At 49.1% G+C, this 17,165-nt stretch overlaps 1 protein-coding gene across 2 annotated transcripts in view; it reads right to left on the reverse strand.

The window, feature by feature from the left end:
- BRD4 (bromodomain containing 4) overlaps window positions 1–17,165 on the reverse strand; it is a 1,521,397-nt gene that overhangs the window by 693,345 nt on the left and 810,887 nt on the right. The window lies entirely within an intron of this gene.

A 17,165-nucleotide genomic window follows, 5' to 3' on the forward strand; every position in this document is an offset into this window, starting at 1 on the left:
GCTTAACGTTAGATGGTACTACAACAAGTATTACCAAAAGGGAGGGAAAAGGCAGAAATAAAGAGAGCAGTTAGGTAAAACACTTTTCACATAAGGTTAGCAAAGACAGTAAAGGGTGGAACAAGGGGAATTAGTTTGGGGCCCGCGTTAGAGGGAGCCAGGCGAAAATGTGCCCAAGATCACACAATGTCACAAGTCTTTGCAGGTGAGTAGAAAACGGTTTTACTATGGTTCTGAAAAGTTTAGTTAGGGTGTCCCAGACCTACCAAGGTTCAAGAGCCGAGGGCTAAATCTACCCCGTACAATCGGTGGCAAGGGAGGCCGGGCGGAACACAGTACCTTTAAAAGTGGAAAGGATCCTCCAGCGGTGGTAGTTGTTCCTGGTAGTGGGTGTAAGTCGCGGCGTCGTCCAGGGGAAGAGGTGATCCCGACGTGGAGGAAAGCTGCAGATCGTTGCACTACCAGGGAAGAGACCAGCCGTGGTGTTTTCCGGTCACAAAGGATTTTTACCCCTCTTTCGCGGTTGAGGTAAAAAGTGGTATCCCGGTTGCCGGGGTGCTTGGCACAGGCAAGGCGGCCACGAGATGCTTCGGGACGGCGGAAAGAAGGCAGCAACTGGTTGTCCCCACCAGTTAAGGGAAGAAGACTCTCCGGCGGGAGATCTCCTCTGTCGTCGGGAAAAGTGGTGAGACGATTCTGCAGGGCTTCACCGGTGGTGTCGTCTTGGCAGGTCGGCTCGGCTTCTCCCTCTTCGGCTTCTTAGGTCCTGTGGCGACTTCTGAAGAACCAGTCCCAAAAACCCTGCTTTTATGCAGCAAACGCCCATTCATACAGCCTAGCTGTCACTCAAACATCCTAAGTGGTGAGCGGGGTGGCTCACCACTTGGGCCAATCACACTAGAGTGCGACCTGAGTTGGCAAGGCAACTCGGTCCAGGTTGCCTAAACCCCCCTCCCACACCCCCTGTGGTACCCAGACAGAATGGCACCACTTTGGAGGGGTTCTGTGCAGAAGCCCGCCAAAAGTGGAGCAAAGGCTCGACTCGGGTTCAGGGTTACTGAAGTGAACCTAGACGCCATTTTGGCGGCGAGTTCCAGCAAAAAATCCCAACCGGTGAATTTATATTAAATAAATAAACCGGCGGTATCTTTAACATTGCACCAAAAAGTGGTGCATCAAAAACCAATGGGAAATCCCATTGGTAAATATTCCGGTGGAATATTTCCGTGGTAGCCACTGCCACCAGCCAGAACTCGGCGAGGGGGGACGGGACAGTACCCCCTCGACAACAGACCCAGGGGCAATCTAATTGCCCCTACCAGTACTTCCACAGTAAGATGGTTTGTACTGGTTAAGTTCCTAAATTAAGACTAGTAAAGTCAATGGTAACTTTACAGACCCAGGGAGACAGTAGTCAGTCCCAGGGTGTGGAGTCTATGTTTGGGGGTCTCTAAGACACCCCTGTGCTACTGCACTGAGGGTGCTGTGTAACAAACATTCAAAAACCAATGATGGCCTATGGGGAAAATGACCCCCTAGCCCATAAGCACATAGCAAGTCACAGAAACACTCTCAAGTCATGTCCAAGAGTGAGGGTAAAAGAGTCTCACTCTTGGCAGGAGAAAAAAATAAACCCCAAAAATCCAGCAAAGCTGCTGGGGGACTCACTAGGTTAGGAAATTCAGCCTAAACAGAGAATTCTTCCTAACACTCGCCCCCCCCAGACTAAGGGACAGGAGGATTTAATCCACTCCTGGATGAACCTCATACCTCTAGTCGATGACATACATCCTAGAGAGTCCATCAGCATTTTGATGGCGACACCCTGACCTGTGCTCAATGGTGAAATCAAACCCTTGGAGGCAGATTGACCATCTCAATAGTTTTGGATTTTCCCCTTTCATTTGCATTAACCATCTCAAGGGTTGGTGGTCAGTCTGAATGACAAAAGTAGAACCATACAAGTATGGCCTAAACTTCTTCAGTGTCCACACAATAGCAAAGCATTCTCTTTCGATTGTTGCCCACCTTGTTTCAGGATCCTTCAGTTTTCTACTGATGAAGCAAATGGGGTGTTCCCTACCCTTCTCATCCAGTTGGCTAAGAACTGCACCTATACCTACATTGGAAGCATCAGTTTGTACAATGAAAGTTTGGAGGTAGTCAGGAGCTCTGAGTACTGGAGCTTGGCAAAGAGCTTTCTTCAGGTTTTCAAAGGCCTGATTGCATTCCTCATTCCATTTGACCTTCTTAGGGAATTTTGGAGAGGAGATCACATTCAGGGGAGAAGCTATGGTCCCATAGTTAATGATGAAATTCCTGTAGTACCCAGTGAGGCCTAAGAAGGCTCTCACCTGGGTCTGAGTAGTAGGTGTTGTCCAATTTTGCACAGCTTCAATCTTGCTGAGCAAAGGCCTTATTTCTCCACCTCCTACCTCATGTCCAAGGTAGACCACTTTTTATTCTGACCAATTTGGCACTTGCTTGCCTTTATGGTCAGATTGGCCTGCTCAAGAGCCTGCAAAACATGTCCTAAGTGGGTCACATGTTCATCCCAGGAGTGGCTGAAGACTGCAATGTCATCCAAGTATGCCATGCAGAAGTCCTCCATCCCAGCCAGAACTTGGTTCACCATCCTTTGGAATGTTGCAGGTGCATTTTTCAGTCCAAAAGGCATAACCTTGAATTGGTATAGGCCAACCGGGGTAGAAAATGCAGTTTTCTCCTTGGCATGGTCTGTCAGGGCTATTTGCCAATAGCCTGACGTAAGGTCCAGTGTGCTGAGGTACTTGGCTGCACCAAGTTTATCCACCAACTCATCTGTCCTTGGCAAAGGGTGGGCATCAGTCTTGGTGACTGCATTAAGAGCTCTATAGTCCACACAGAATCTCAACTCTTTGGATCCTGCCTTTGGTACTAACACCACTGAGCTAGACCATGGACTAGTAGAGGGCTCTATTACCCCGAGATCAAGCATCTTCTTGACCTCACCTTTGATGTGGGTTCTGACATGTTCTGACATGTTCTGACATTCTATATCCTCTGCTTTTGACTGGCAGACAGTCACCAGTGAGTATCTCATGCTGTCCCCAAGGGGTCAAGCCTGGTGAAAGTGAGAACAGGGGGGCAAACTGATTTAACATCGCTTTGCACTCCTCCTGTTGCTCAGGGGTCAGATCTGAAGAGAGATTAACTCCTTCAACCTTTTCGTCCAAAGGTAAGCCTCTCAGGAGGTCAGGTAGAGCGTCACTCTCCTCCTACTCTTCCGATGAAGCTAGAAGCAATGCTCCTACTTCTGGTCTAGAGACATAGGCTTTGAGGCGGTTGGTGTGGAAGACTCTGTGAGCTTCCCTGGGTTTGCCCAGATCCACCAGATAGTTGACCTCTCCAAGTTTTCCCACAACCTTGAAGGGTCCCATCCATTTGTCTTGCAAGGCCCTCTGCCTTGTTGGGAGCATAACTAGAACTAGCTGGTCTTGAGTAAACTCAACCATGTTAGCCTTCTGATCATGCCAATGTTTGATCAGAGCATGGCCAGCTTTCAAGTTATCACTTGCTTCTGACATCATGTGTGACATTCTCCTTCGGAGACCTATCACAGTCAGTCACTCTGACTGGCTTGGGGGAAGGAGCACTCTCCAACCCCTCAATCAGGGCCAAGGGGCCTCTGACGGGATGGCCATAGAGAAGTTCAAAGGGAGAATAACCTACTCCCTCCTGAGGGACTTCCCTATAAGCAAATAGAAGGCATGGCAGTAGAAGGTCCCACTTCTTCTTAAGGGGTTCTTCTAAGGCACCTATCATGCTCTTCATGGTTCTGTTAAATCTTTCTACCAACCCGTTTGTCTGAGGGTGTTAGGTGGTTGAGAACTTGTAGGTAACTCCGCAGGTTTTCCACATGGCTTTCATGTAGTTGGACATAAAATTTGTCCCCCTGTCAGAGATCACCTCCTTAGGAAACCCAACCCTGGTAAAGATACCAAGGAGGGCCTTAGCCACAGCCTGAGCCGTAACAGTCCTCCTAGGAATTGCCTCAGGGTACCTAGTAGCATGGTCTACCACAACAAGGATAAACCTGTTGCCTGAGGAGGTTGGGGGATCAAGGGGACCAACAATGTCAATCCCTACCCTCTCAAATGGGACTCCCACAACTGGGAGAGGCACTAAAGGTGCCACATTCTTGGAACCAACCTTACCAGAAGTCTGGCAGGTATGGCAGCTCCTGCAATACCCATCTACTTCAGCCCCCATTTTTGGCCAATAGAAGTAGAGAGCCTTTCCTTGGTCTTCTTGAAACTCAAGTGACCAGCCAAAGGAATCTCGTGGGCTAGTTGCAAGAACTGTTGTCTGTTCTCTTGGGGCACTACCAGGCGTTGGTATGCTCCAGGTTCAGATTCGGTTGGTTCACTGTAGAAGAGGCCATCTTCCCAGTGTAACCTATACTTCCCAGGCTCTTGCCCATCAGCCTGAGAAGCTGCCTGCTGGCGGAGACCCTTCAGAGTTGGACATTCTCTTTGTCCCTTACGGAAAGCTGTCCTGCTGGGTCCACCTTCTGCCAGTAAAGACTGTAGCTCAGGATGGTCAGCCGGGTCCAGGTCTCCAATAAGTTCTGGACCTCCTTCTAGCTCTTCTTCAGAGTCTAGTTCAACCAAACAGGGTTGTACCTCCCTCTCAGCCTCAGCTGGAGGTGGAGTTAAAGGTGTAACTTTGGAAAACCTCGGGGAAGTCCTTGTTGGAAGCACTGGAGTGCTTGCTGTAGGTTTTTTTCTAGGAGTCTTGGGTTGCCCCTTTGCTCCTGATCTGGTAGTTACTGCAGTAAGTTGCTCCAGTGGGAGAGGAGTGATTTCTGTCATCTCCTGAGATAAAACTCGCAGGGTTTTCTCTCTTGCAGACTTGGTGAGCTCCCGTAACCTTTTACTAGGAGGTCTGGGGGTATGTGACAACTCCAAGAGCTTTCAGGTCATTTCCCAGCAGAACTCTTCCTGGCACTTCACATTGTATACTGACAGGTATCTTCACAGCCATATCATTACACTGGATGAGAACTGGTAACTGGGGACACATCTGCACAGGCCCTCCAACTAACTTGGTGAGGCATTTGGGTGCCTTAGCAACATCCTCTGCCTTGAAAAATGATTCATCCACCACAGTTATGCTGGCCCCAGTGTCCCTGATGGCAGGAGTCTCCTGACCATTTACGTGGACACTGTCTTTATAATACTCTTTAGTATTATCTGGGATAGAATTATATACATCTAAATTCTGCTGTTCCCACAACCCCAGAGAGACTAAAGAAACACTGGCTGAGACTCCAGTGGGTTCATGAGCCAGTAGTAGAAAGTTTCCACTTGCCATAGTGACTTCCTCCTCTGGAGCGAAGGCTAAGGAGACAAGTTGGACCCCGGAAGGTTTACCCTTACATCTGGGATCTCCTTTCACATGGTCAGTAGCCTTACAAACATAACAGGCCCCAAAGGTCCTTTGGCATGGAGGCTTGTTCTGACCTCCTTCTGGTTTAGCACCAGAAGGTATACTACTCTGCTGTGGTTTCCCAGGTGGCTTACCCTTATGGTTTTGTTTGGGGCCCTCTTTGGAATTAGGATTTTAGAATTCTCTTTGGAGTCTTTCTTAGGCTGTCTTCCCTCATCCTTCTTCTGAGTTACCCCAGAATCCTTGTGAGTAGCCCTGGTGGCAACCCACAAGTCAGCAGCCTTAGCTAGTTTCCTAGGATCTAATTCCTGTGAATCAGCCAAGTGCTGTCTGAGCTCAGGAGAGCAGGCATCATAAATTGACTCCATCATTACAAGATTTCTCATTCCTTCATAAGTGTTCACCTTGTAACCCTTAATCCATCCCTCTAAGTTTTTCAACCCTTCACACACCCAGGTAGCCCAAGGGGTACCATCATGCTTTTTGAGGCTCCTAAACCTCTTAAGATACTGGGAAGGGGTCTTCCCAAACCTAGCTATCAAAGCTAGTTTCACACATTCATACTCTTTCCTATCCTCCTCCCCCAACTCCATTATCACATCAGTTGCAACAGGGGGAAGCCTAGAGAACAACCAGGTGAGTAACTCATTACCTGTGATGTTCTGGAGCCCATGATTATACTCAAACCTAGACAACCAATCCAACACATCCAACTTAGGCTCATACATACCAATCAATTCCTTAGGCATCCGGGGTCTTTTAGGACTGGAACTTCTAGAGGAGCCAGAGAGAGAAGCATTCTCAACAGACAATTTCTTCATTTCTAGCTCATACTTGAGCTCCATTTCCCTTAGCCTTAGTTCTTTGTCAGTTTGAGCATTTAGTTTCTTGTACTCTAATTCAAGTTTCATTTTCTCTAGTTCAAAGTATTGAGGGCTAAATGTGGGACCTGGCAAAGGTCCAGTAGGTACAGCTGGTAGAGCAGACAGAGGCCTAGAGGGACTATCTACAACAGTTTCATCCTCCTCTTCTGGTTCTGACCCAAGATCATCAATACTTTGTTCCATATCAAGATCATTGCTGCTTTCTACATTTGCTGGAGTGATAGGTTCCTCTGGACCATCCTCCAGACTTTGGTTTTCTAACAACCTTTCTATTAGCTCTATTTTCTTTCCTTTAGTCATGAGATTCTTATGCTTACAGAGAAGTCTTAGACAATCAGCAGTTTTTGTAGCAAGGGACTCTTGACTATAACTTTCCATAGTAGACAGGTTAAAAATGACTTTCTTTCTTGTGCTTAAGCTTTGTGGTTAGTTGCACTAAGGTATCTCAAAAGTACACTAAAGTGTATACTCAATACAGATCTCACCGCTGTACACCAGTGTTAGGCAGAAACCTGTGCAGTTCCCTCTGGGACCACTGCAAAAGATTTAAGACTACAGGTGTTGGTATTAAACCCACTTGGTAGCAGTCTGCACCGCACAGATTCACTGTGGTAGCTGTGGCTGAGCAGTCAGACTTCCCTCAAGAAGAGTTATGCAGTATACAGAGGATACATAATAGTTACAGAGGTACAATAGCACAAGCAAACACTGACCAGAGCTAGGTGTAAAAGTATAAACTTATTTATTAAAGGTACACTCATAAATTACACTAGCACATTAGAAAAGATAAGAAAGTCAAACACAGTTACTATTACTCATATGTACATCCCTAATCGTTTGTTGGACAATTCTAAGTTAACACCACTTATTTCCAAACCAGAGGTGAGCGCTTAACGTTAGATGGTACTCCAACAAGTATTACCAAAAGGGAGGGAAAAGGCAGAAATAAAGAGAGCAGTTAGGTAAAACACTTTTCACATAAGGTTAGCAAAGACAGTAAATGGTGGAACAAGGGGAATTAGTTCGGGGCCCGCGTTAGAGGGAGCCAGGCGAAAATGTGCCCAAGATCACACAATGTCACAAGTCTTTGCAGGTGAGTAGAAAACGGTTTTACTATGGTTCTGAAAAGTTTAGTTAGGGTGTCCCAGACTTACCCAGGTTCGAGAGCCGAGGGCTAAATCTACCCCGTACAATCGGTGGCAAGGGAGGCCGGGCGGAACACAGTACCTTTAAAAGTGGAAAGGATCCTCGAGCGGTGGTAGTTGTTCCTGGTAGTGGGTGTAAGTCGCGGCGTCGTCCGGGGGAAGAGGTGATCCCGACATGGAGGAAAGCTGCAGATCGTTGCACTACCAGGGAAGAGACCAGCCGTGGAGTTTTCCGGTCACAAAGGATTTTTACCCCTCTTTCGCGGTTGAGGTAAAAAGTGGTATCCCGGTTGCCGGGGTGCTTGGCACAGGCAAGGCGGCCACGAGATGCTTCGGGACGGCGAAAAGAAGGCAGCAACTGGTTGTCCCCACCAGTTAAGGGAAGAAGACTCTCCGGCGGGAGATCTCCTCTGTCGTCGGGAAAAGTGGTGAGACGATTCTGCAGGGCTTCACCGGTGGTGTCGTCTTGGCAGGTCGGCTCGGCTTCTCCCTCTTCGGCTTCTTAGGTCCTGTGGCGACTTCTGAAGAACCAGTCCCAAAAACCCTGCTTTTATGAAGCAAACCCCCATTCATACAGCCTAGCTGTCACTCAAACATGCTAAGTGGTGAGCGGGGTGGCTCACCACTTGGGCCAATCACACTAGAGTGCGACCTGAGTTGGCAAGGCAACTCGGTCCAGGGTGCCTAAACCCCCTCCCACACCCTCTGTGGTACCCAGACAGAATGGCACCACTTTGGAGGGCTTCTGTGCAGAAGCCTGCCAAAAGTGGAGCAAAGGCTCGACTCTGGTTCAGGGTTACTGAAGTGAACCTAGACGCCATTTTGGCGGCGAGTTCTGGCAAAAAATCCCAACCGGTGAATTTATATTAAATAAATAAACCGGCGGTATCTTTAACATTGCACCAAAAAGTGGTGCATCAAAAACCAATGGGAAATCCCATTGGGAAATATTCCGGTGGAATTTTTCCGTGGTAATCACTGCCACCAGCCAGAACTCTGCGAGGGGGGACGGGACAGTACCCCCTCGATAACAGACCCAGGGGCAATCTAATTGCCCCTACCAGTACTTCCACAGTAAGATGGTTTGTACTGGTTAAGTTCCTAAGTTAAGACTAGTAAAGTCAATGGTAACTTTACAGACCCAGGGAGACAGTAGTCAGTCCCAGGGTGTGGAGTCTATGTTTGGGGGTCTCTAAGACACCCCTGTGCTACTGCACTGAGGGTGCTGTGTAACACACATTCAAAAACCAATGATGGCCTATGGGGAAAATGACCCCCTAGCCCATAAGCACATAGCAAGTCACAGAAACACTCTCAAGTCATGTCCAAGAGTGAGGGTAAAAGTCTCACTCTTGGCAGGAGAAAAAAATAAACCCCAAAAATCCAGCAAAGCTGCTGGGGGACTCACTAGGTTAGGAAATTCAGCCTAAACAGAGAATTCTTCCTAACACTCGGGAATCAACGGAAGCCTGACCGGCAAGCAGACTGACAGATGCTGAAGCTCAGAAAACCAGAATCTGGCTGGCCACCAAGGGGCTATGAACAGGAGAGTGCAATTTGTTGTGTTCTTGAGCTTGCATAGTGCCCGGTTAATCAGAAGAGGCGGGAAGGCGTAGGCCCTCATGTTGTGCCAGGGAAGCTCGAGAGCATCCCACAGGGAAGAAGCTCTGAGCCGTTCCTGGAAGCATAAAGAGGAAGTTTCCTGTTTGATGAAGTCACTAAGTGGTCCACATCTGTAGTGCCCCAATCGCGAAAAAGGTCGTAGAGGATCTCTGTGTTAATTTCCCACTCATAGCTGACCACTGCTCCTGAGCTGAGAGAGTCTGCAGTCACATTCAGTTGGCCTGGAATGTGCACTGTCAGCATCCAAACACTGCTGAATGGCCCATTCCCAAATCTGAATGGCTAGATCTACAAGGGGAGGTAACCTGGTACCAGACCCCACCCACCCCCCCCACCGATTGTTGATGTAAAACATGAATACCGCATTGTCTGTGCTGATGCAGACTACTTTGTTCACAATCACTGGGTTGAAAGCTTTGAGCGCCACCATAGGAGATCTGTCATCATGGAGGGTGGAAGAGCCATCTGCGTGAGTCGCATTTTGAGAAGGGGAAGAGCAAGCACGCACGAGGCCATGAGCTCAGGAAGCCTCTGGAACCACCAGGCCAACATGCTCTCTGACCGAATGAAAACTTGACAACAATTCCACCATCCTGTTCGCAGTCAAGTACAGTCTGCAGTCGATCACGTTCCAACGGAAACCCAGAAATATCAGGTCCTGGAGGATTTCCGCCAGCCCAAGATCGAACAGGAGCTAAAGGAGAGACTGAACATTGCTCGAGGCTTTCACTGGAAAAGGACTGCACAGAAGCCAGTCGTTCAAACATGGATACACATGAATACCTTGTAGCCGTAGAAAAGCTGTGATGACTGACATCTTCGTGAAGACATGCAGCGCTGAGCTGAGACCAAAAGGGAGCACTCTGAATTGGAAGTGCTCCTCGCCCAGGGAGAATCGCAGATATTTCCGATGCGGGCTCCAGATCAGGATATGCATATACGCGTCCTGAAGGTCCACAACGCTGAGAGAGGACTTTATTTGGCAGAGCGTGATCATCTTGAATTTCTCTTGGGGAAGAGAAAGGTTGAACTGGGAAAGGTCTAGAATGGTGCGCAGGCCAGCATGGTTGGGTTTGGGCACCGTAAACAGACGAGAGTAGAAGCCCTCCCCTCGTTCCACTAGGGGGAACAGGTTCCATCGCTTTGGGATCTAGAAGCTTCTGGACCTCTGCTCTGAGGGAGGGCGTCCCGACTGCTGAAAGGGAGGATTGAAGGGTGGGGTAGGTGCAAGTGGAAGCCCGCCCGAGCGATGGACAAAACCCACCGGTCTTCGGTGATGGTTTGCCACGCCTCCAGATGAGACGCGATTTGTTCCCCCACCGGAGTCTCGTGCGAGCGACAATACATATCATTCTGTAGACTTTATGGCAGAGATACTACCTGTCCATGAAGTGGAGGCTGAAGACCGAGAGAAAAAACAACCTTGTTGCTGTCTCTGACGGGAGTTACCTTTTGGTGGTTCAGTCCTACGAGACTCGCAGTCCTCAAACCCTCTGAAGCCTGAGTAGGACAGAGACTAGGATCCAGATTAAGAGCGTTCACTGGGGGCTTCACTAGCACCGACAGACTTGGCAGTTTGCATGCTCGCCTTAGTCTTTGTAAGCTCGTCATCCGTTGAAGAATGAAACAGCTCTTTGCCGTCAAAAGGCAGGTCCAGAACTTTTTCTTGGACCTCCTTCGAAAACTTTGTTGCATGAAGCCAGCTTGACGAGAGGTGTGCACCCCCAGCATCAGGCCTCGAGCTGAGGTGTCAACAATGTGCTCAACAGCCTCCAGCATATCCTGTGCGACCACCCTAGCGTCTGATGAACCGCCTTTAAAGTGTTCTAGCCCGTTAACAGGAGAATATATATATATATATATATATATATATATATATATATATATATATATATATATATATATATATATATATATATATATATATATATATATGGGATACATTACTCACCGTAATCGTATTTCTGATGCTTGTATCTGCTTAGATTCACATGCTGTGCATAGGCCGACATCTAGTGGAAGCTGCGGAGTATTACAGTTTGTTTTTCGAAGTCGAAAAATGGGCGTCGACACAGGGCGTGCCAGTAATACTATCCCTAGTGTGACGTCCCCTGTACCCATGATCCCTCACGCGTCTAGGATCCCCAGATTGTGTTTTTCCTGACATGAGGTAGCATGAGGAGTAGCGTGAGTACAGATAGTCCAAGCAGATAGACAGAAAGGTAAGACTACAAGCAACCATGCGCCTTCTCTCGGAGGGGAGGAAGGGTGGGTCGCATGTGAATCTAAGCAGATACAAGCATCAGAAATACGATTACGGTGAGTAATGTATCCCTTCTGAGGCTTGTGGAATCTGCTTAGATCACATGCTGTGCATAGATTAGCGAGCAGTACCAGAAGAAGGAGGTGGGATGTGAGAAGGGTCATGAGCAAACAGGTGTCTTAGAACCGCTTGTCCCACTTGTGTATCTGCCTTGGAATGAGTGTCAATGCAGTAATGCTGAGTAAAAGTGTGAATAGAGCTCCAAGTAGCTGCTTTGCAAATGGTGTCAAGGGGAACATTTGCAATGAAAGCCAGAGTGGCCCCAATGCCTCTGGTAGAGTGGGCCCTTGGCGTAAAAGGCAGAGTTTTTTCAGAAAGAGAGTAACACAGCTGTATACAGTTGATAATCCACTTTGAGATAGCGCCCTTAGAGACGCGATCCCCCTCTCTGCCTGTAGCTACGGAGACAAACAGTTGATCTGTTTTCCTTAGCGGTCTGGTTTTATTTACATAGTATAAGACCGCCCTACGCACATCTAGGGTGTGTAGTTTCACCTCAGCTGAGCTCTGTGGGTTTTGGAAGAAAGCCGGAAGCTCGATGGACTGGTTTACATGGAACTTGGATATGAATTTTGGTGGGAATCTAGGGTGTGTGCGTAAAACCAGTTTGTCCTTGTGGATAGTAAAGAAAGGATCTTGCACTGACAGAGCCTGAATTTCACTGACCCTTCTTATGGAGGTAATGGCTACTAAGAAGGCCGTTTTATAAGTCAGGTGTTTGAGACTACTTTTATGCATGGGTTCGAAGGGGGGCCCCATGAGCTTAGATAGCACCACATTGAGATCCCATCCTGGCGGTGGGTTCGAGATAGGAGGGTGAAGTCTCTTTACTCCTTCCATGAAGGCTTTAACCACTGGTACTTTCCACCACGAAACCTTGTTATGGGATGTGGTGTAGGCTGAGAGGGCTGCCAGGTGTACTTTCAGCGAGTTAAAAACCAACCCTGCATCCAGCAGGTGGAGCATGTATGTTACAACGTTGGAAGGAGTGCAATCAACCGGGTTGATTTGTTTACTCTGGCACCAGATAACGAATCTTTTCCACTTGTCAAAGTAACAGTGCCTTGTATTTGGTTTCCTAGACTCTTTTAGAATGTCCATACACCTCTGTGGTAATTTGAGATGTCCAAACTCTATGACTTCAGGAGCCATGCTGCTAGGTTCATAGAGTTGGGTTCCTGATGCACTGTTTGACCTTGTTGCTGGGACAGAAGGTTGTACCAGGCTGGGAGTCTGATGGGCTCGCATACCGCCATCCTGCGTAGGTGTGGAAAGCATGGTTGTCTCGCCCACATGGGAGCAACTAGGATGAGCGTCATCGATTCCTTGTTCATCTTGTACACCACCTTCCTGATGAGGGGAGTTGGTGGGAAAGCGTACGCAAACATCCCTGACCAGTTTATCCACAGGGCATTCCCCTGGGAGTCCGGTTGTGGGAACCTGGATGCAAATCCTGGGCATTGTTTGTTTTCGCTTGTGGCGAATAGGTCTATAGTGGGGAAACCCCACTGAGAGAAGAGATCTTCTACTACGTCTTTGTGAAGGACCCACTCGTGTTCTTCTGGGAGGGAGTCTCTGCTTAGAGCATCCGCTAGGGAATTGAGCTCCCCTGGAACATGTTGCGATGACAGGAAGATGTTCCGTCTGAGTGCCCATATCCATATTTTCTGGGCAAGCTTGGACAGATTTGGCGAACGAGTCCCTCCTTGCTTGTTCAGATAGAACATGGCTGTCGTGCTGTCCGTCCTGATCTGCACCGACAAGTTTAGTAGATGGGGCTCGAACGCCTGCAGCGCTCGGAATACTGCCAGAAGCTCTAGCAGATTGATGTGGTTCTTGGCTACTGAGTGAGACCAGAGACCCTGAGCTGTGTGGTGGAGATGGTGAGCTCCCCACCCCGTCAGGCATGCATCTGTAGTCACCACTGCCTGTACTTCGGGATCGTAAAAGGGTTTCCCCTTTGCGAGATTCTCTCTTGTCCACCAGTGTAGGTTCTGTACGAGTGTTGGCGAAACGACCACTAGATCGTCCCACTGACCACTTGCCTGAGACCACTGTTTCGCCAACCATTCCTGCATGGGACGCATGCGCAGACGCGCGTGGGGGACCAGGTAAATGCATGACGCCATCATGCCGAGTAACCGCATAGCTTTGCGTACTGTTATCTGTTGACCTGACTGATAATGCGGAATTTGCAGAAGTATGTTCCGAATTCTTTCTTCCGAAGGGAAGGTCAATCCTTTCTGAGTATCTAGGATAGCTCCTAGAAACTGTTTTGAGGTGCTTGGCACCAGACTTGACTTTTTCTCGTTGATGGAGAAGCCTAATTCGTGGAGGAGGTCGATGGTCCTCTGAATGTTTGACCTGCAGATTCCTGGGGTTTCCCCCGTTATGAGCCAGTCGTCCAGATAAGGGTACACTGGGATTGCCTCCCTGCGTAGGTGTGCAGCTGCCACCGCCAGTACCTTGGTGAATACCCTTGGTGCAGAAGCTATCCCAAAGGGCAGTACCTTGAATTGGTAGTGGCGACTGTCCACCTTGAAGCGCAAGTATTTTCTGTGCGCCGGGAGCATGGAAATATGAAAATAGGCATCTTTCATATCCAAGGTTGCCATGTAATCCCCCTTTTTTAGGAGTGGGATTACCTCTTGTAGTGTGGTCATACGGAATTTTTGGGGCTTGACATACTTGTTGGCAGGCCGTAAGTCTAAAACTGGGCGCATTGTTAAATCTTTCTTTGGCACAAGGAAGTAAGTTGAATAGATACCCTTGTTTACCTGGTGTCCCGGGACGAGTTCTATCGCGTCCTTTTCTAGCAGAATGGCGATCTCCTCGAGGAGGATCTTCTGATGTTGTAAAGAGTGGACTTTTTGTCTTGGAGGATGGTTTAGGGGACGTTGCAGTAGTTCTATGCAGTACCCATTGGATACTGTTGACAGCACCCATCTGTCGGATGTTATCCCTTCCCATGCCTGGGTGAAACTTGATATTCGTCCCCCTACTGGGGTTGCATGGGAAGGGACCCTGAACTGAGCGTCACTGCTTTGGTGGAGGCGTGCCTCCTCCTTTACTGGGGCTGCCTCTGCCTTTACCCCGTCCTCTTTTACTACCCCTACAATACGCCTGGGTAGACTGTTGTGAGCTGGTGTTCCACTGTGTACCCTGGGTGTGGGAGTAGCTATTTCCTCTATTGGAATTTTGGCCGCGGGGGCGACGAAAATTGCCATTCCCTCTTTGGTTAGGTGGTTTGGTAGTTAACTGGCCAAGGGATTTGAGGGTGTCGAATTCTTCCTTAGCGTTTTTTAGAGCGTCCTCGACTGCCTTCCCAAACAGGAGATCACTTTCCACTGGTTTGTCTAAGAGCGCAGCTTGTGTTTCTGCTTTGAATCCCGACTGCCTCAACCAAGCATGCCTTTTGATGACAGTCCCCTCTGCTATAAGTCTACCCGCATTGTCAGCGGCGTCCAGAGTTGCTTTTACAGTGCAGCCTGACACGTTCCTTCCTTCCGCACAAATGCGAGCTAGCTGGCTTTTAAGGGGTTCGGGAGCAGAGTCTATTAGTGCTGCCACTTCTTCCCACTGGTGACAGTTGTAGCTAGCCAACAGTGTGGTGGAATTCGCGATTCTGGCTTGGTAGGCTGCCGTGGAAGCTACTTTCCTGCCAAAACCATAAAGTTTTTTACTTTCTTTGTCGGGGGGAGCCTCAGAGGAAGATAATGGTGTACCAGCTCTTTTGCGGGTGTTGGTTACTACTAGAGAGTCTGGCTTAAGTTGACCTCTAATATATAGGGGGTCCGACTGGGCTGCTTTAAACAGCTTCTCCACTCTCGGATTTACAGGTCTTGTCAGGTTTGGGTTGACAAGGGATGGTGCTATTCTGCGTTGAACAGATTTTAGGATGGGAATGGTCTGGGCTACTGGCTTCCTTTCCCCTATTAGTTCTTCCGCAAAGTCCCTTTCTTCCTGGACACCTTGTGTGTCTATGTGGAAGTGGTTAGCTGCCCGAAAGAGCAGTTCATTCAGGAGGGGCTGATTATCTATTGGGGAGTCAGACACTGGGGCTTCCCTTTCGACTGGTGAGTCCATTCTGAAAATATCTGGGCTATTTTCTGGCTCATCCTCGTCTTCGTCTTCGCCGTAATAATCTGATCCTGCAGGATCTTCTGGCGTGTCAATTTCCTGACCTTCTATAAGGGAAGAGTTTCCTTGGTCTGTAGGGAAGAGGTAAGAATAGGGTTGGACCTCGATGGGGTCTAAAGGCCTAAATGGTGTCTCGACCCGGGGTCTTTTATTTGAGGGGATAGGGTCCCTAGACCCTGAGGGAGAATCTTCCTGAGGGTTTAAAGCTAGGAGTTGTTCAGGGTGTCTTTCGAAAAAATTCGCCAAGGAAGACATCCTTGACATTACTCTGTCAATGTCCTCGCATGACCAGAGTTTTGAGCTTGGGGTGACCTTGCTGGGACTTTCTATGGATTGGCCCTGAGAAGACTTGGTCAGTTCTTTTGTAGTGGAGGACTGCAAGGGTTGTTTTCTTTGCTGTTTACCCCCTTCCCCGTGGGTGGAAGTGTGTTTCCCCTTTCCCTTATCTTTCGACGCCTGGCGTCGAGGATCGGAGGTGGAATCCCTGTCTTTCGAACTAGCCTTCGAAACTGGTCCCTCTTTACTCCCAAGTGATGTACCCTTTTCCTGGGGTGCAGGCTGGGGGTGGAAGTCGTGTTCGTCTTCGGACGATTGATCTTCCGGGATATTAATGGTCGAGGCACTCTGTGCAAGTGTGGAGGCTTGCCTGACGTCGTGCGGCGACCTCGACCGGGACCGCCCAGAGGACGTCCTTTCGGACCGCTCCTTCTGTGCCTCTTTCCGAGGTTTCGACGACGTCGAATCTCGGGTGGATTTTTTGTGTTTAGCGTGTGTATGTGTAACGCTTTTGTCGCCGGGGGACTTCCCCATAGTCGCCGGGACGGACGACCTTCCGAGGCCGGGGACGTGCGTTCGGCTGTCCTTCGACGCCTTGGTGCCCTCGCCGTCCGAAAGTTCGGCGTCGCTGCCGTCGCTGAAGGTACCCTCCGCCTCCATAGCTGCTAGCTTGGCGTGGTGGGCCCAACGCTTGGTGGAGCGGTCCTTAAGAGTTTTTGCCTTAAACCTGCTACAGGCCCTGCAACCCGTCTCGGGGTGGTCTCTGGGTAGGCAAAGGTTGCACGTAGCGTGCTTATCTACCCAAGGGTATTTCTTATTACACTTGGGGCAAAACTGAAAGGGCGTACCCTCCATACGCGCCTGTGGGCAGCGGGCAAGTGTGTGTAGGTAATAAGGTGTCGAGTGTGGAAGTGTACCACCCCCACTCTCCCTACTTGTAGGGCCGAGGCCAGCGGCCCAGGCCCGAGCCGAGGCGGAAGCCTCAAGGCCCAATCCGTCGGGTATTCGACGTTGATCTCCTCCCCGGTTCGGCGTCGAGATGTTGATCGACGAAAGGTTGGCCAAACGGGGCAAATTAGAATTAGTTTAGAGTGAAACTATGGCAAAGCCAGGGAACTCCGATGAAGTGCTTCCGACCAGAATGGCGGAAAAAAACAATCTGGGGATCCTAGACGCGTGAGGGATCATGGGTACAGGGGACGTCACACTAGGGATAGTATTACTGGCACGCCCTGTGTCGACGCCCAATTTTCGACTTCGAAAAACAAACTGTAATACTCCGCAGCTTCCACTAGATGTCGGCCTATGCACAGCATGTGATCTAAGCAGATTCCACAAGCCTCA

Source organism: Ambystoma mexicanum, chromosome 3q (assembly GCF_040938575.1).
Source record: "Ambystoma mexicanum isolate Mex_15411 chromosome 3q, UKY_AmexF1_1, whole genome shotgun sequence".
NCBI lineage: Eukaryota > Metazoa > Chordata > Amphibia > Caudata > Ambystomatidae > Ambystoma > Ambystoma mexicanum.